Consider the following 20,507-nt stretch of genomic DNA (forward strand, 5'->3'; position numbering starts at 1 on the left):
TGTAAGTATCATTTCAATAGATTTTATTCATAAAATCATAGAATGGTTTGGGTTGGAAAGGACCTTAACGATCATCAAGTTCCAATGCCCCTGCGACAGGCACAGTCACCTTCCTCTAAATCAGGTTGCTCAAAGCCTCAGTGAAACTGCTTCGAGACTTCACTGTTGGAAACTCATGGCCATTCCTTCTAGCTTTTAGTATTTAGGAAATATAAACAAAAAAACAGTGCAAGCGAATGTAAGCGAAAAACCTACCACATTTTTTAAGCATTTTGCATAGCTTTATGTGATAAGGCCACCCACTCACCAGCTGCAGCTGAATAAACCATGTGCTAGCAGAGTGCAAATAGATATACAATAAGATACAAGTACATAATCAAATGGTAAGTAAATACACCAATATCTTAAAACAAAAAGTATTGTGAGCTAAATAATAAAGTGAGGATGGGGAATTATTTTACTGTTGTGGTTTGAGCTAAATTAGAGTCAGTTTTGTGATTAACTCAGTTACTGTAAGGAATTTCGTTTTTCTGAAGGCTAACTGCATGTTTTTGAAAGAGTGTTCTTCTCTAAAAGCAATGACACATGGTATTGGTATGCAAAAACGCCAATGCTTATATTTAACCAAGGTCATCCTCAAGCTAGTGGAAGAGGGCCGTGCTTGTGAGTAGGGAAGAATAAGGCAGGCGACCAACAGAGTATTCCATGCCATATATGTCATACTTGCTATAAAACTGGGAGATCACAAGGGTCTCTCTCTCTCTTCTGCGATTGCTGATGTTTAGTGAGGACCTCATCAGCCTGGTTATTCCTGATCCCAGGTCCTGAATCCAGCTCCTGACTCCAGCTCCCTCCTAGTCATGGACCCATTCCCTCACGTCTGCTCTACAGTATTTGTGGTGACATACAGTCATCAAGAGGTGGGGTGGGGCCACTATCTTATATTTTCATATGTTTTATTACTTTCCATTATTTTAATTATTATTGTCATTCCATTATTGCCATAGTTTTAGCTTCTAGCCTGCAAATCTTTTTCCTCTCATTTCCGTCTCCCCTTCTCCTGCGGGTAGAGGGAGAAGGGATTTGGGATTGCAACATGGTTTTGGCTGCTGAAATTTAACCGTGTGAGGCTAAACTGTGACATTTACCTATGTTCTTACTGGATAGCAGAGTCACACCAAGCTGTGTTTTTAGCCATGTTCTTAATCATGCAGAGATATTGCCCTTTAAACATGAAGTTGTTTGTCAGTGCTAAAGCTTCATAGTGTTAGTAACTAGTTTTTGGCACATCAGTGGTATGCTGACAACTGAGGCATCAGAAGCACTGGGAAGTAGCAGGAATATTGATTCTGGCACAACTGCATATGGAAAAATGAATAAGAAATTTAGCCCACAGAGAATTTTCATGGAACCTGTATTCTGCTGGACTAACGTTTTATTAATGATGTAGCCATGGGGGCTCATTAGGCATCTGCATACTATGAGGATTTTATATATAGCTCAAACAGCAGTAGCTGTAAATTATATTTTCCTTTTTATCAGGGAGCTGGAGTTAACTCCACCAGTCACTGAAAACTCCAGCTGCCGACTTGTTCTTTGACCTCTGTCTCTTTGACAATAGCCATGACTAAGACTTACCTCTTTCTCTGGCAACTTTCCATTCAGCACAAGTGTCTTTCATTACATGAACCTAAAATTCAGTATCACTACCAAGAACAGTGACTTTCAGATTTTGGCCATGGTTTGTAATTTGTAACAAAATCCACCTATGTTCTTGCAGCAACTGGTTAGAACCATCAATTTAAGTTCGTCTATAAATCAGCTGAATAAGGTAATAATTTTCAAAACAGTGATAATAACATGGTGGTATATTATTGTCAATGGAATTCAGATCATTTCATAGTAGGACATTATGGAAGAATTATTCTGTATGGGAGTGCTTCTAAATTTAGGAGGCATGTCCCATCAAGTGATACATGATTTCTGTCAAATTCTGATCCAACTTCTATTCTATGACTTCTGTCTTGTCATCTTAAGCATACTGTCTGATAAGAGGGAGAAACCAAAAGAGTTAACAGAACAGCCAGGTGATAAGGACTAATAAATATCTGGATTTCCACCTGGCAAGTATATTTTAATAGGTAAGGGGAAGTAAGGAAAAGTCAAGCAGAGTGACTCATCAGTTCTCGCAATGTAAGAAAATTAGATTTTAAGTGGAAAAAGATGTTTCCTAGGAAACTGCATGATCTGTTTGTGGAACATCAAACAAGAGCAATTTCCTAACAACAGCCATGGCTAAATTGATCTACCGCACCTCAGACAGCTTTATCAGTAAGAGAGAGATTGGGTCCCTTTAATATTTTCTTAGTTACTGTCATGAATTTGTCTATTATTTGACTCCTTCAAGTGTTACCTTTCTGACCTTCTACAAAGTATGGTGTTTGTTATTATCTAATTGGAAAGCAGGTTTCCCTTTCCCTCATCTATTTCCTCTCTCTCTTTTTTGCAGCAAGCTCCAGATTTCACTGCTGCTGCTGCCACTGAGCCAGAAAGACAAAAGCATGTACCATGGCATGCAGCAGGCATAATCCTAAGCTCGTGTCTTATTTGAAACCTTCCAGTTTGCAGCAATGAAAAGTGATCTGCAACATAAGCAACCTCCCAGGCTCCCTGCTCCAAGATGTTCAGTCTACAATACATTTAACCCACTTATACAATTTACACTGGATCAAAATCAACATCTTTCCCTTTACAGTATGCTGTCTACATTTTCATTCCAATAAATTAAAACCCTTAAGTTTCTGCTATTGCATCTGACACTTTACATTATGCATGAAAGATATCAAGTATTTTAGATGCTAGGGAGGAGAACATTTGTTTTCCTTGATCACTTTCAACTCAAATTGTTCAGTATGTATAAGCTATATCTGATGTGATACAAAGACTGTCTTCAGAACATGACCATGGATTTCTGAGCATAAATCCATGCATGTGCTAACTGTGCAGACAGCGAGGGAATTCTAGTTCCAGGCAGCTCTTTAGCACTCCTGCTGCACACGTGGCTTGCACATGTCCTGTGACACTGAGTAGCAAAGGCATCTGCTCAGCAAAGATGGTCTGAAAGTGTTTGGCTTCCTGGATATGCCTCTGTGCATTTAATCTGCATGTGCACACTGAATCCCATGTATCATAAAGCGAGTGGATTTACTGTGGGTGGACACGTAGAAATGTATCCTTTCCTAATGCCAAAGCATTCAAATTCCTCCTTGACAGAACTTCCTGGCAGAAAAGTAAGATACGTCTAAGGAAACCCAAATGCCTGGTAGCTCCAATCCTGGCCAGTCTTGAGCTATCACAATGGATAAAGATGATTGCCAAAATTAAGAGCCAAAATTTAAGTAGGCTGACAAAAGTGTTAATGAAACACTTTCAAGCACACTGATTACGCAGTTGCAAACAGGGAAAAATACATAAGTCCAAATACATTCATGCTTGTGAACTCATCTGCTGTACAATTTGTGAAGAAATTAGAAACAATGAACTTATGCAACTCTTCCACAACAGTGTTGCTCTCAGCAAAATGAACTGAACAGTGTGATTCTACCTAATATAAGACCATGTAACTGATGTTTTGTTATTACTACTACTACTAATTTGGAGATTCAGATGCAGACAGAAATTAACAATATCCCAAATTCAGAGAGTCAGTTCAAGCACTTACTTAGATTCCAAAATTAGCAAAATTCCCCAGTTCTTGGTGAAGAAAATGGCAAATTGTTTAGTATCAAGAACAGCACCCCCTAACACCTTAATCACTCCCAGAAAGCTCACAAAATCCTCTCGATAAAACTTTTATTCCTGCAGTCTTTAACACAACCTGCACCTCTACAACTGGAAAAAAAACAACTTCTCCTTCTCCTTGCAATTTACAGCTTCGTTATTAAATTAAGATGTGCTTAGGATTAATGCTTTTATTTAAAAGGAGTAAGATTAAGTATTTTTAGCCCCTGTGAAACAAGATGATGTATGCTACAATTGTCAAGTCCCTCTTAAATTGCATGTAGCACATTCTGTAGCTCATAAATATTTGAGATGACTAAATAATTATTTCAGGCTCCTCAACCTGCCTTTCTTTATTAGTTCCATGGGGAGCCACGAAAGCATTTGTTCTTCTTTGGCCTTACAGACAATTATTATATTGCAAAATATCCTTTCCATTGTTGGTGGTGCTACTACATGATATTCTCCTACTGTGGTATAATGGAATTAAACTTTTGCAGAGGAAAGAATGGCCCCCTTTTCCTTACCAGATCAATCCAGCAAGATTGGCAACTTTTCCAAAACATCTCCATCAAAGCAAATCCCATCTCACTGAATTCTACCTTATCCTCCTTTTCCATATAGCGGGGGGGAAGGGGGGGGGGGGGAACTAAAACAAATAAACAAAAAACTGGGCCTTTATCTGAGCGCCCTGAATTATACAGTATTTCAGAGCATTAGGCAGAGAAGTGTCTCTCTGCTTCGAACATCTCAGTGGGGAAATCATAGGGGCTGAATGGATGCAGGTGTATCTATTTAAACCCATAACTGTAAGGACTTGAGGGAAGAGGAGGTTGAGCCAGGAGCCCTCTCACCATGGAGCAGCACTGAATAGAATTTTTACAGTTGCTTTACAGCTTATTCTCCTCCCCATCTCTTTTTAATGCAGCCATATGGTAGCAAGTAGATACTCACAACCTAATAGCAGATGAAGAGCCTGCACACTCGCACAGGCAGCAGACCATGCCCTAGCAGTCTGAGTGGCAACACCCACCAGCAAAGCCAGGGAAAAGAAGCTGCCTCCCAGATGGCCGAGACGTGGATCTTTGTCTCAAAACTTAAGCTTCTTGCATCTGCACCTGTCAAATCTGTCACCATGGTTCAGTACCCACTGCCACTACCCCCACCCTCTTGGGTACACTGCAGAGAAGCAGAGCAGAAGCACTATCCATATCTCTGGTGAGCATTGCCTTTTGAGTGCCGTTGTCATGTTATCCTGAGATTAACTTGCCTTGGAATGCTATTGCAAAAGAGGGTGCATGGCATCAAGTCAAAATAACCTATGTAGATACTGTAATGCACTTCTGTGTCTGAGCAGATATCTACATTCATCTAGAGAAAGTGTGGTGGCAGTGATCTGCCACTGCTGTGTTAAGAGTTCAGCTTAGATATAGCACCTAGACACCAAGGAATATGAGATGCATTAAGTGCTGCAAGCACTTTGCTAGCTACATTCACATTTTGCAGATTCCACTTTATTTTTAAATTCAAAATAATGAAAGCAATAACATAGCTGGGACAGATCTACATGGGGGACCACTGAGAAGTTATGAGTTTAAAGGCATGAAATTAGCGTGCAGAAGCTAAAGCACATTACATTCCTATGGGAATGCTCTCATTCAGAAGCAAATTGGCTTAAAGTTCACTGTGGCTTAATATTCCCTAGAAGATCGTTATTTCCAGTGACTGGGAAAACCATCATGTAAATCAGCATATTTTAGGGTGCAGTTTGACAAGATTGCAAAGCCCATTTAGTTTTATTGCTACCACAAGCAGGTATGGGAGCAGGCAGCTCCCTCCTTTTCTCCCATGTCACATTTTGTTTTGCTTCTCTTTCTTTTGCTCTGACTCTACCACTTCTCTGACACCTCAGTGGGCCTGTTCAACTAGCTAATCCAGCAGAAAACTAACAAGCAAAAAATGTGATTAGATGCAATAACCCGAGAGTAATTTTGTAGTCAACATGGGGAGTTTTATACCAGGTCCTGGTCATACACTTTTGCTAGTATAGCTTTATGACCTATAAGTCTGCAGGGAAAAAAACCCAAACCGGAGGGGGAAAAAAAAGAAAACCAAAACAAAACCAATCCCCCTCATCTGCACCATCAAAGCAATACCTGCAAAATGTTAGGATTTAGTTCAGTCTATGTCAGTCAGAGATGGCATATAGCTATGCTAGAAGACAGTCTGATTCCCAGTCTGAGTGATAGCTCTGCTAGGAGGATTCTGCCAATGTGGTTGTAATGGTGGGAGAGAGAGACAACCCTTTGCCACCCTGTTTTGTTTCTAATTCCCCAGGGAATTAAACATCTCTCCACAGACAGTCCAAGCTTGCATACTAAGTTCAGTATAAAATACATGACACATTCTGTTCAAATAAGTCTGGAATTGAGGAAAAACAAGTTCAAAGGAGTATCTAAAATTAGTCTAATAAAAACCACTCCCTTTATAGCTGTTGCTAAAAGGTGGGAGGAAAGCAGTGACAGTAACAAGGAAGTCATTTGACAATGAATCAGGATTTACAGTGACAGCATTCAGATGTATTTTGATGAAAGCAAATGTAATTACTAGTGCAGCTGCCATATATGGCAGAAATAGTTCACATTCTCATCAATATTGCTGTCCATGCATTAGATTAAACAAGCCAGGCCAGATCAATAGGCAAAGTTTGAGAATGCAGTATGTAGTACAGAGATTCATAAGGAGGAAAGATTTTTGACTCTGCCTGCTTTGGGAATGTCCAACTTCTACACCCTAACTTTTGTTGTGATCAGTCTAGCAAAGACCAAAGCAAAATGAGCAAAGATTAATCCAGATAAATGCAAGACTGTGCATTTGAATCAAGCAAATCAGCTGCACAAAAGCAAGAATACTTTTTTGTACAAAGATATTGCCTCTACTTAGAATAGCGCTTGAAACCATAAACTACAGGAAGCTGAGAAATTACCTGGAGAAAAGAGGTGAGAAAGAACAACCAATACTGTATGCTTGACTTATTCTGTGCTTTTACTAAGGCACTAGTACTGACCACTCAGAGACAAGACAGTGGGCTAAAGGGGCACATTACCTCACCTGACACAGCAGAGTTCTTACGTTCTTCATGTTATAAGTGCCTCCATCATCCAGCTACAACACAGAAGTGTTGAAAGTCTCTTTAGAACATGGGATAAGACAAGGATTTGAATAAGCCAAATCTCCACTTTACACAGGCATGTGGCAAACATCCCTTGAGGAACATCTAGGTTGGCTTATTGTCGTCAGATTGCCAGGGTTGCTTTTTCAAAACAAACAAACTGTTGATAGTGGAGATCCTGGTCGAGTCATTCTGTTTGAGTATAAAATGTACCTTCACATAGAACGCCGTCTTGAAAGATTGCACCAGGTGTTACATATGACATAAACTGAAGATTTGCTGCTGACAGCTTGAAATTGTTTATGTGCAGAGCACTTACAGTTGGTAATAAAATGCCAAAATTAAAACACAGATTATTTGAGAGCAATTCTCTGTCAAACTGAGAGAGCATTTCAGCTCAGACCCTGCAGAAGCCTAGCTCTATTAATTATTTTCATCAAGAAGTTAGGTCATGGAGTAAAGAGTACACACAAAATGTACAGATGACAGCAAGCTGGAATGGTTTGCTATTGCCTTGGAAAAAAAAGAAAAAAATAATCTAATGTCAGCAAGGAAAAATAAAATCTGTGAAGACAAATGTAAAGTACTGCATTTATTAAGGCTAAATCAAGTGCAAAACTGAGAAGCGAGGGTAGGCAACTGTTCTAAAGAAAAGGATTTGAAGCATTAGAGAATTACAGATCATTGACTCATTTCTAGTATGCTACATAAAGGCAGATATCACTTTGATATGTATTAACAGAAACACCCTATGAAAGATAAGGATAGTAATTATTTATTCTGTTCAGTACAGCTGAGATTTCAGTTGCAATGCTGTGTTCAGATTTGAGAAGGGTGAAGCCAAATGAGAGCACAGAGGGGAGATACAACTAACATAAGATCTGTGAAGAAGAAGAAAAACTTAAGAGGATCACGGGAGAAGAGATACAATGCCAGAGTGCAAGAATGCAAAGACTTGTTTTGAAGAGAAAAGTAGCCACTCATTTCCATGTCTATTGGATAGACAGGACAATAGAAGATTACATAAATTTCAAGCGGATAAGATTTAGGTTAGCTAATGGGAAAAGCTTTTCAATTGCAAGGGTTACAAAGGATTAAAAAAGATATATTTGAGCCTCTATGGATTTTCACCCACACAGATTTTTGGGAATAGGTTTAAAATCTTTGCCAAGGTGGTGTCAGTTCTAAACATGCTTGGTACTTCCAGAACTTGAGCATTGAGCTATATAATCTCATGAAAACTCGTGTGGCTAGAAATCTCTAAATATCATCTTTTCCCTGCTGAGGAAGACAGGAAAGTCTCTAGATATTTGGGATTTTTAAGTAGAAAATGAACTAATAAAGCAAGCTTCAAATAGACACAGAAAAAATGTCACTCATTCACAAGCACAATCTCAAATAAGATGCTGAGAAATAAACATAATGTGAAGCACATTATTTATAACAATCTAATTTGGTCTCCCGTGAATGATATGATGTCTGAGTCATCTGAGTGGGCTTGGGGAGTAATTTTAGGTAAACTCGCAGCAATTTATTCTGGAAAATAATGTTCATCAATATAATATTTACAGCTAGGTGAAAAGAAAGATGATATCTTGCTAACTCATTTCTGATACTGGATACCTATATAAGCAGAATTACACTCTAAATACCATGCATGAAAAAATATCATGTAGGTAGCTCCAGATCAGCTACCAGATCCCCAGATTCAAACTTAACTAGACAATGGGAAGTGAAGGGTCAAAATTTGCCATAAAATGGAATGCTGTACTCAGCTCGCCTTCCCTCCCTTTCAGGAGGACCTGTTTGAGTGTAAGATAGAGTTTTAATAACAGAAGTTTAGAAAGAATCATGGAACGTACAGTGAACTTGACCCCAGTTACTCATCTCATTTTTCTAGGAGCCTTAGAACACAGTTGTAAGACAAACGAAAACTATTTCTAGAGTACAGAAGTCCAGCCAAGTTCTTAAATAAACCTATATATTGTTTTCCTCGAATTCAGATCCTTGATTCACACAGTACTAATTACTGTGAAAGAAGACAGACAGACACAGGGAGGGGGCAACGTTTATTCCCACAGTCTCTAGACTAATTACCAGATAGCCACAGCTATGTCTGAAGCCCTTGGAGAAAAATCAATCCACTCTCAAGAAGTCTGAAGTAATATTTTTTAATAAAAAAAAAATCATCATTATCTCTTCAGCACATGTATATACATTAGTAATCTGGAGACAATGGTCATATTCAGGTGAGCAAAGTATTTTCGCTTAGGGCTTAGATCTTCATCTGTAATCAAAAAAAAGAAAGTTCCCCAAAAGCAGAAGGAAAGAAAATAGTGTATTTTTTCTGTTTTCCTGTCAAAGAGCTTCCTCAGTGACAATCTGAACAGTTTTGAGGTGGCCCCATGACATTCCAAGAGAATAATTTAAATTAAGAGAGGTTGGAAAGCACATATTCAAAAATAACCATGAGCTACGTACTACATATTTGTTTAGAATTATGTCCCCCTTGTGGGTGAGTCTGGGGAATACAGACATGCATCAAAGGCAAAAAAAGCTTTCTTTTAAACATCATGTAAAGGCTAGTTCCTGCCAAATATAGATCCCTGTGCAACTTCATAGTGAATTGTGTAGAGGGAAATTCTACTCACTTCTACTTTGGAAGAAGTGTCGAGGTCTCAAAATTTGTTTTTGCTTTAGCATGGAAAAAATTATACTTAAAACAAAAATAATGATAACTGATAATAGTAAAGACAAGGTAGAGTCAAGTCAGGGGTTCAGCCAGTCAGAAATAATATAATTTGAGATGGGGTCCTCAACAGCCACAGACCAACAGAATCACTTCCTTCTCACAATATTAGGGTTTAAACATGAAGATTTAACCCCACACTAACTGTTTCAGCTGTATTGCCAGTTTAAGAAATATGATCCTATGCTACAACTTCACTATGATAATGGATGATATCAGCCCAAAGTGCCAGGCTGAGTTTCCCTGCAAATTTTTTACACAGCAAATCTAAAACAAGTAATGTGCACTTGACTAGAATATGCACAAGACATTTTTATATGACTAGGAAAACAAAAAAAATGAACACACCCGTTAAGCATACGATCCCCCTGCCCATTGATAACCTCCTCTTCAAAAAGAGTACATTAATGAAGACAAACAGGAGCAGATTTGTCCAATGACATCTCAATATATCCTAAGAATAACCCTCCCCTCATGCCTGTACCCCTCAGATGATAGAGCCAAGTTACTTCTACCAAATTATGTTCCTGTCTGTAGAAGAAGGGAAATAATGCTCCGTATAAAAAATATCTTATAAACAACCTGATCTACCCAGCTGCATATTGCATGAAGCCAGACAACAGCCAAGTATTTACATTACTTATACTGTACTACTTCTAACAGGGAACTCAGCTCGTGTTACTGTATTTGCTATGGCTCTTTATAACAGCAGCAAAATAATATTCTGCATCTAGAAAGATTTAAGGTTTATAATTCTTGTATCTAATTTTTAAAATTAGGTAGCCCTACATAAGCAAAAGCACTCTTTATCTTGATCACAGTTGTTATAAGTCATTTTGTACTTTTGGAAATATTTCTCCCAACTTAATATTGATCATTGGACACATACCCTGCTATGACATTCAATTCAAAAGGGCATGGTAGCACTAGATTAGAAAAACTTATAAATATTTGGTGCCTGGTTAAGTGCTTCTTGAATGAAAATGGATAGGAATAATGGATTTCATAACTACAGTCATCTATAATGTCACTCTATATTTCACAAAAATATTGCAGAGATTTTATGGACTTTTCAAACTGTTGTTCTTTTCATACATTGTATGTTGATTTAATAGAAATCCATACAAACTGCAGCACATTTGAACAGAAATTCTAGTGAAGAATAGATTGCTATAAAGATGGTACCTACATTTAGATCCATATTAAGAGGCTTAGAGAAGGCATACTTCTATAGTTATACTTCCACTTTTCCAACATTTATTAATATAATCTGTGTAGTGTGAACTTACAAGCCCCATCTTTCCTTGCAAAATGCCTCAGGAAACCTCCTCTGCCCAGCTTTGGAGATATAGCATTATAAATACAGAGGGCATCGGTAGCGGCTCCCAGATGAAGATCAGACTTTAGGATGCAGACAAAGGGAAATACATGCACTTGTAGCAAGTTTACAAGCACCTGGCAGGCGTGAGGTGGATTCTGTGTGTGTTCCCTTCAAGTACTCCCAGAGAAGCCAAGAAGCAATCCCTGTGTAGATCAGCAGCCATAAGCAGACAGCAAACATGGCCAAACGTCCCCTCCCTGGGGCCACTTCTGAGCACCTGCACACATGCAATCACATCCATCTAGTGCTTCTGGAAGCCTATGACACCACACGATCAATATGCACAGGATGTAAGCTGTACTATTTCTAAAAGTATAAAAGTGAAAAATCTCTAAACTATCATACCGCATCTCTCAGATTCTTTCTTTCTGCACAGCCAGCTATTTTACTGCATATTTGTTAGAATTGTTCCAAGCTTAAAAACAACAGAGCTTTTTAATTTTTTTCAGTTATGTATCTTTCATTGCAGTCGTTGGAAAGGATATTGTTTCTAGATCCACTCCATTTTTCACTCTTTTCTTTGATCAGGAGTTCCAGACGCTAGCAGAAAACCAAAGAGAGAGCAAGATCTCTCATGGAAGTGCAATGTTGTTATGTATCATATTGCTGTCCCCCTTCACACAGCAGTGCTACATGAACTTCAACAACCTCATCTTACTTCTTGGAAAAATAAAAAAACATTTCTGATATGCTTACAAAACTGTTTTCCCACCAACAAAGCAATTCCAGAAATCCTCTTTGAGCAGAAAATTCTGCTTGGAATACCACTTTCCCTGTTTTATGCTATTTCTGTGTAAATGTATAATACCATCGTATTGTATATGCATGCAAGTAGATAGAAATGTCTGAATATAGGGCAAGATGTGGAGAACTGCCAAACATCATTTGGCCTTTACAAGGTTTTTTAACACTTTCTCACACAATATTTTTATATTATGTGGCTAAAAAATCTGGGTTAAATGAAACCTTTAAAACCAGATGTACATACAACAGAAAACCATGCTCTGAATACTTATCAGTAGTTCAGCCTTAAACTGGAAAGCTTAGCAAGATGAAACTCCACAAGAGACTAGTCTTGGTCCCAAACTAGTGAAGATTACCACTAATCAAATTTGTCTAATGCAATAAGAAGTATCCTCATTAAACATGCAAATTACATGAGTCTAGAGGAGATCTAAACATATTTAAAGCATGGCTGTTGTTCAAAATTCTGGGCGAGCTGGAGAAGTTACATAAAAATGCAAGATACTAATCAATAAAGACAACTGTTTATAAAAATAATCAAACTGCAAATACAGGAAAGGAAAAGTGGTTTAGTAACTGTTTTGCAGAAGGAACAGAGAGGATGTCAGTGATTATGGAATAAAAGCTAGCATAAGGCAAGAACGTTGTGCTTTTAAGAAAAAGCCAAACACTATATTGAGATGCATAAATAAGAATATCTTTGGCAAGTCATATCTCACTTATTGTGAAGCTGGTAAAATCTCAGCTGAGTATTACATATTACAGTTGGACAAAGTCCAGAAGCCATTTATGAGAAAGCAAGAGGTCTGGAAAACATGATCTATATGAAAAAGGGGAAGGAGTAGAAGCTACTTAACCTAGACAAGAGAAGGCTGAAGATAGGCATATTGCAATAAGCACAGCTGAAAGGAATGAGAATAAGTTGTCTCCTTGTCCCAATTACAGATAGGGTAAGTGAAGAACTTAAATTACAGTGGAGTAGGTGGGGGGAGCAAAACTCTTTGTAGCAGTAAGGATGGTTACATATTGTAGAGATTGTCTAAGAATTTATAGGATCTCTAAGTGGAGAGGGATTGGTCTTAAAAAAGATTGAACATCATTCAGGAATGATTTTAAGTTATCTTGATCTTCTTTGGGGGAAAAAAGATGAATTAGATGACATCTCAAGGGTCTTTCAGTCCTTTGGTTCCTCACATTATTGTTGTGTTTCTTTTCGAAATCTAAGGTGATTCACAACAGACAATTTCATGTACTACAATTACAAGTATGGCTAAAAATTCTAGCCGATAAACAGTTGATTTTTCAACACTTGTTTTGTACACAGACAGGAAAATTGTGCCTGTTGAACTGTTGGCTGCTTTCAAGTCGTCTCTTTAGAGAAGCATTAGCTCATCAGATCTTCCCAGAAAGAGTCATTCTGATTTATACTGCTATATACCATCAAAATCTGTTTACTCTTTTATAATTTCTAGATAATTGACAACAGCTGCACCTCACTTGAAGTTTTATTTGAGTTTGCCCTTGAAGTGTTACTTCTATTTTCCTCAAAACCCTGCTTTGTCCTTCAGTTTATAATATGAGAACATCTTTATCATTCAGGTATTTTCCATTCAGCATACATTACTGGCCAAAAAAAATTAATAACTACAAATTTTCATATCCTAGCAGAATAGAAAATTATCACCTTCCTATCAATCAGGACTAAATACAGAAAGAAAAGTTATAAGTTTTCCACCAGTAGGGAATTCTTAATTTCAAATGAAATGTTGAAATATCAACATTTATTCACAGAATTTTTTTTTTCAAAATTGTTTGTGAACTTTCTGCTTACTTCATAATGAAGTCAGTCTTCAAAAGTATAGGTTTCCCTTCTGTGCAACAAAGTAGAAAAACATCGTAAGTCACAGTATAAATAAAATTATGAAAACACTTTCTCAGGCAAGATTCCCATTCAAATGATTGACACCAGATCTGTATTTTTGATGTGACATGATGTAATTTACTGCACTGGAGACATAGTTTCCTACTGGTAATATAAACATCTGGATTACCAAACATATTGTGTTTGGAGGAAGGTATGGAAAGAAGGGCACTGGAGTTTTCGAATGAATTCGTTCCAGATCTAGGGAGTTTTCAGGTATACAATGCTAAACCTCTATCTATGTATAGAGCAGTCAATACATGAGTTGCTAGCAGCAGGAGCAACTTCGATGAAACATCATATTAGCAGCATATGCTTAAAAATTTATTTTAAGTTTGAGAAGCTAAGTCTGCATATCTATATTGTCTTCTCAATAGGAGTTCAACAATTTTTCCTATACTTATGATTGTTTCTAGTTCATCAGGTTTGTTTGCAGGTTCTGACTCCCCTCTAGTGATTTTCACATGGCTGCAAGCAAAAATGGGAACATTTATGATACGTGCAAGACAATGCAACATTCACATTGAGAAATGGATGCTTCCATGGGTAGACATTTAAGATATTAAGAGGGGCTTGAATAAATACAGTGTAAATTTGTCTTCAGGAGTATGTAAAATAAATTAGTTCCACATTCAGTCTTGTTCCCAGTCACTTACGAATGCAAAGTTTAGTGTAATCACCTTTCCTAGAATGATAGTAGGAGGTCTGCAGTATGTCATGACTAATTCTGGCAATCACAGCCTACCTGTGGTTGTCATAGAAGTTAATGATGGATTGTTAGAGACCACTTCAGCCTCAGGCAAAGCCCCAAGAAGTTAACTACTAGGACAAGCTAGAATAAGCAGCAAAAACCATTTTACTGACTATTTTGGGGACGAAATTTACTTCTGCTAATCAAGAGAAACTTTACTAAGTCATCACCTAGTTTCAAAATCAGGCTCAGGTAGCAGCATAGAGACCAGATCAGAGATCAATGCATTTCAATCCAATGTATAACAATGACAGATAGCTCGAATATGTCAGAAACATGTTACAATTCATATTTATCATTATTTTAAATTTAATAGCTAGAAGTAGCAGGTGACTTTGTCAGCAAATTTTGGTGAAGGTCATATGCAAATATCACAAACTCCCTACACTAGGATTTCTTACTGAAAATCGGCTCTACACTAATGATACTTAATACCATTATCTTTTACTGAAGACAATAATTCTGCCTCTAATCACTAAACAGAGTAGTCTGGTTTGTCATGGTGGCCCTGTCCAACTTTAAGTGATGTCAATCACTCATGATACCAAAAATTCAGTTCATGTCTTTTAGTTTGCTTAAGCTAATGTTTTATTGTTAACTACGTATTTAGTATTTATATTCTAAAAACACCTTTGATCCTCAGTGAAGACAAGTGGGCAATTCTGCAGATGCTGTAAAATAACCTGTGAACGCACATTTACCTTTATGAGGGCATACTGCTCGCAACTTGTATACTAAGACAGAGATTCCCTGAATCATACAATGCTGACTCCGTAGTCTGTTGTTAATGTTATTAAGCTCAGTCGCAACAGACGCCAACCAACAGTTGTGCAAAAAGCCAGTGTTTCTCAGAGCTTTCAGCATCAGGCTACAGCACATGTTAACTTTCTTACTTGGAAAATAAGTCCAACTCTAAAAAGTCATTTGTTGTAAGTAATTTTTCAGCTCTAACGTATAAGTGAGCCTTGCAGAATGAGTAACCTTAGGGAAAAAGCCCTGAGACCTACTAAACTGAAACAGAGTGAAATTAGTGGAATTTCATGCGTAACGTATGCACTTGGAAGCAACCGGTGCAGTTGACTAATGAGGTAGAATGCCTTGCTTCTGATAACAAATACAAGAAAAATGAAAAGCAAAAAACCTAGGAAAGATGTCTCTCCATGGGTTTTGCTTGGTTTGGGGGGGGGGGGGGGGGTTGCTTTGTTTTTACTGGGAGATTTTTACTGCTCTTATAAAAGTATAAGAGCAGCTTAATGCCAACAGGAAAGTAACATAAAAGATCCAAGCTTATCTGTTACCAGGGCAGGTTTACACATAGCGTGCAAATGAAAAATTATCCTCTTTTTGCAGAGAAGCAGGAAGAATATCTCAGTAGATACTAAATTGCCATTCTGCAGACTTGGGCTAATTTCTAAATTCAGCCACAGTTGCTAAACATGAAACTAGGAAGATCCATTCTGGTTGAAAGCTCAATCTAATCGTGGTTCATAAAACACTTTTGTGTAAACTGAAGTGCAGTTAACAACTGGATAGTGACATAGAAACAACGTAATCTAATCTTACAAGAAAATACATCTGAAGAGCTCAAAAGCAGTGCACCATAAATTACCTTTGATTATTTGTACTACTGCTTTATTGGACAAATATAGTAAAAAATCAGGAGGGTTATTTTGGGCTGATGTTGATAGAAATGAGAGCAGAATTTAATTCTTTATTAACATTCTGTTCAAATATTAATAAGGTTTAATCTTATTTAATCAGATCAGCCATGTTTTTGAAGAACAGGAAACATACAAAACTGAATTATGCCAGCAATTCACAAATGAGATAAAATTCAAGAGGTCCTAGATGCATACTCCATCACAATAAAGATACTGATTCCTTTCTTTTTATTTCCTCATTTGTTTCCTCTTCATTCAGGTTCTACACCAAGTCTCTACTGTTATAAACTTCAAAGCTGAGTGGAATAAACCAGAAACAAGCCTAAATTACACAAATCCTCGAATTATACTTTATGATTGGTATTAACTCTTAAGGGAAAACAAAAGGAAAAAAAATGTGAAGGTACTTCATTTTTCAAGAGATATAATCATAGAATCATTTAGGTTGGAAGAGACCTTTGAGATTGAGCTCAGCAGTAAACCTAACAGTGCCAAATCCATCACTAAGTCACGTCCTTAAGGGTCACATCTACCAGTCCCATCATAATTTACAGAAAGACTTAGCGAGACATCTACTTCTGGTTGGAGGATTGCTATATCCAACATTTAGAGAGATTTTGCTACTAGCATAACTATGTACTTATGAAGATGGCACCAAATAAAGTTGTAAAAGATATCTTTAACATGTACCTATGCAGTAAAACACAATTAGCAAATGACAAGATTCACAGTATTATTCTGCTCTGTCTTACTTAAATTTGTGTTTATAAGTTATCTTAAATTTGTATAAACACAAATTTAAGTTGCAACACTTAAGCCTAACAGTGAGACACCAATCATTAAAAGGTGAATCAGTTTCATATCACACCTTCCTATTATGCAGGGCACTTATACTGTATGCTGTTCTATGCATAACATCTGGACAAAGAAACAAAAGTGGAAAATCATGCACTGACAAGACTGAAGCCTATCAGAATTGCCCAAGGATGGAATTGGTCTACCCACCTTATATAGTTCTCCTTGCACAATGGCAGACTAAGGAGCAGATCATTAAAAATTACTTAATGAGAGGGTTCATGAAAATTAATTTCAAGAAATCCATGAAAACCTTTCTCCTCTTCTCTGGGAGAAAATATCTTTATCACAAAAACAATAATGTTTTGAAAAATCAAAGGAAACTGGGAGTCCATTGAATACAATAACTCCCTCAATAAGAAGAAAAGTACAGATGTAGCTATCATTTCAAATGTTCTTTTTAACATGCAAGAATAGCAGGAATTTCTAAAAGGTTTTTTGGGAAGCCTGAAAACAGAATTAAAGCATGACTACAAATGCAAAAATTGCTATTTCTCAGTGCATAAGTTCATGGTAAATAGAAATTAACTTCTTTCAAACTGACTTCCAAGAAATAATTTTAAAATTTACCTTATTCAATCCAATCCTTCCCTTCCTGAGAAGAATGTACTGTATGAATTCCCTAGTACAGATTGTTGAATGCACTAATAAACAATTTGGAACTGACTTCTTGGTAGCGTTTAACTTGCAAGTTAAGAAATATTTTGCAAAAAATACCTTATTGGACAAATAATAACATAGCCTGTTCCAACTTCCAGAATGTCTAAGAGCAGATGGCTATTTCTAAAAGCCTATTCCTTATTCAAAGTATTAAGTATGGTGTGACCACTGTAATCATTAAATAAATAAATCCATGACGAGATTGGAAAGAGTAGTCTACATGCATTTACTTCTTCAGATATGCCAGTTCTTGGTGACCAGTTAAAAGTCTCCCCAAATGGACAAGTGCGCCTATACTTCCTTTGTAAACAAGAATTCATATGAGCATGAATTTATCTTTTGAAGTTTGTTCAGACAGCAAATATGAAGACAGTAATAGGATGCAAAACTTCTCTACAGTCTGTTCATTTAAAATTTATATTCTTACAGCATACTTCTGTATATACTTTGAGTGTTTGTGTATAGACACATACCTCTTAATATCTGTATTATCCACGTGTAAGATCAAGCATGCATTTTTGTGTCTTACTAGCCTAACTTTGAACTCATATAAGGAATATGTGAAAAATAAAAATCTGTAGTCCGGGAACTTGCTGAAAATCTTTTTCTTCCTTAATCATGCTGTTCTTCAGCATTCTGTCTCCTCTGCAGTTCCCAGTGGTTCAAATCCTTTTTTATTTCCTTCCTTTTCCAAAAATACCCTCCCATGTTACCAACAGTTGCCAAAGGTCAATGGTGCTGAAAATATAGGCTATTAGTCCCAGAGGAAAAAGGGAAAGGAGTTGTTTTATCTAGCATTGTTAAATTAGCCACGTTTTTCCAAACTGTTTGACAGATTTCATTCTCAGTGCATAACACTGTACTTCACTCACAAAGTTTTCAATAGGGTAAAAATAGCAACCAAGAGTAAGTTCAGGCCCCTCAGGGTCTTCTTTTGTTGATACTATAGAGGAGTCTAGATTCATTTAGTAGCATGAGACAAATAAAATTCCGAGGAATTTACTCCACAAACAAGCTACAACTGAAGAGTAATAACTTTTAATTGGAGAACAACTAGAAACAACTATTTGGTGGCATCTGAAAAGTTCTTTAGCATTTGACAAAATTCCACGTTTCATTTTATGATGCTTTTCTGTACCAATCTAATCACACTAGCCAAGACTTATGTTTTACATTACACAATGAGAGGCTTCCCTGTCCTTCAGAGCTTGCATACTGAAGACAGAGTGCTGCAGTTTACTTTTCAATTCAGAAATGAATACTGAATCACCTCTCTACACCTGCTCATACTTCCAATACTGAGTAGAAACATTTTGACTAAACAAAACTCTAAGTATAGTATTAACATTTGCTAGATAAGTTCACGACAAAGGCAAGGTATGATAAAGTTAAAACCTCATGGAGATATGGCTTTCAGATATAAAGAGGCATCTCCTAATGCCAAATGATATGCTCCACTATTATCCAGTTACATTTCCATATCTGAAAATCTCTCTTCTAAGAGCTGATAACTGCTTTGCAAAAGGCAGACAGCTACAAGCATGCTAACTCCCTGTTATAAAATGGTTTCCTCTCAGAGTCATGCTGTTATATGCATCAATCTTTTCCTTGCAAATAAATACCTCCCGCATCCAGAGACGGACTTCAAGGTGAATACACTGAAGTAATAGTAATCCCCACTTGTGACCACATCTGCCACTTAAAATAGAAACTACATTCCTTGCCCTAAAATTTCTTCAGTTCCAAATCCTTAATCCTTTGCATGACAGCATCCCTTCATTTCACAGCTATTAGAATACTTACACTACAGAATCAACAGGACTTCATAGACTGGACATCTGAAGCCACTGCTATTTTTTTCTGGCTGCAATGTTGAAAAACAGGGCACCTCTAAAAAGAACAAAACAAAACCAACCTCCATCGCTTAGCACAAAAATAAAGCTGATAGTGTTGCTATCTCCTGTAGGCATTACAGCAAAGAATGCTTTACAGAAATAACATAAGGTCCCTCAGGTACCAATCCTACATTTAATGTGGATCCAAAAGTCCCACACAAGTCAGTGCATATATCAGCAGAATTGGATCTAGAGAGCTTAGTCTGACAGTAGCATTCAGTACGATATAAATGCATACATATCCTATTATATCATAATATTATCTACAAAGGCAGTATGAGAGCCGTTGGTTGAGAACAGCAGCATTTATCAAAAGGGCCTTTATTGAACCAAACCTTATTGGGTTTCAACATCTCCATTAAGATTTCATTATGGGGTTCTTAAATACTGCAATGATCCAGCACAAAGTGTTAATATTCATCAATGCATTTCTTCAACTGATATTCCTGGATTTAATAGCTTTAAGTGTTACCATTTAGTCCTTAAGATTTTCTGAGCTTGGAACAAAAGCAGTTTTAGGTACACATGCAAAATGCCCCTCTTGTTTGCTTCTTGAAGACTTCTCTACAGGCTTCAGCAAATCTTTCTTCAGTCTGATTGCTAGTAACAGCTCAGAGTTCATACAACAGTGTGCCTGAAATACAAGTCAAGGTGGTTAAAGAAAATTGTTAAAGAAACACGTTGATTTCAGGACAAGATGTCAGTCTGGGAGCAATTAAATTCAATTCACAACTTACATTACAGGGACACTGTTGAATACACCCTGCTACTTGATTATACATTACGTTAATGATCCCATTGATTAGGTGACTTTTTCAAACAAGTAAGAATGTCCGTTTTCAACTGTACTTTTCTGCATGTGATCATTCTCTGTGCTCTGATGCTTTTTTTTTTTTCCTTAATTGAAGAGGCAGGTTTTTAAAATTCTCAGGAAGTAT

This window comes from Cuculus canorus, chromosome 2 (assembly GCF_017976375.1).
Source record: "Cuculus canorus isolate bCucCan1 chromosome 2, bCucCan1.pri, whole genome shotgun sequence".
Lineage (NCBI taxonomy): Eukaryota > Metazoa > Chordata > Aves > Cuculiformes > Cuculidae > Cuculus > Cuculus canorus.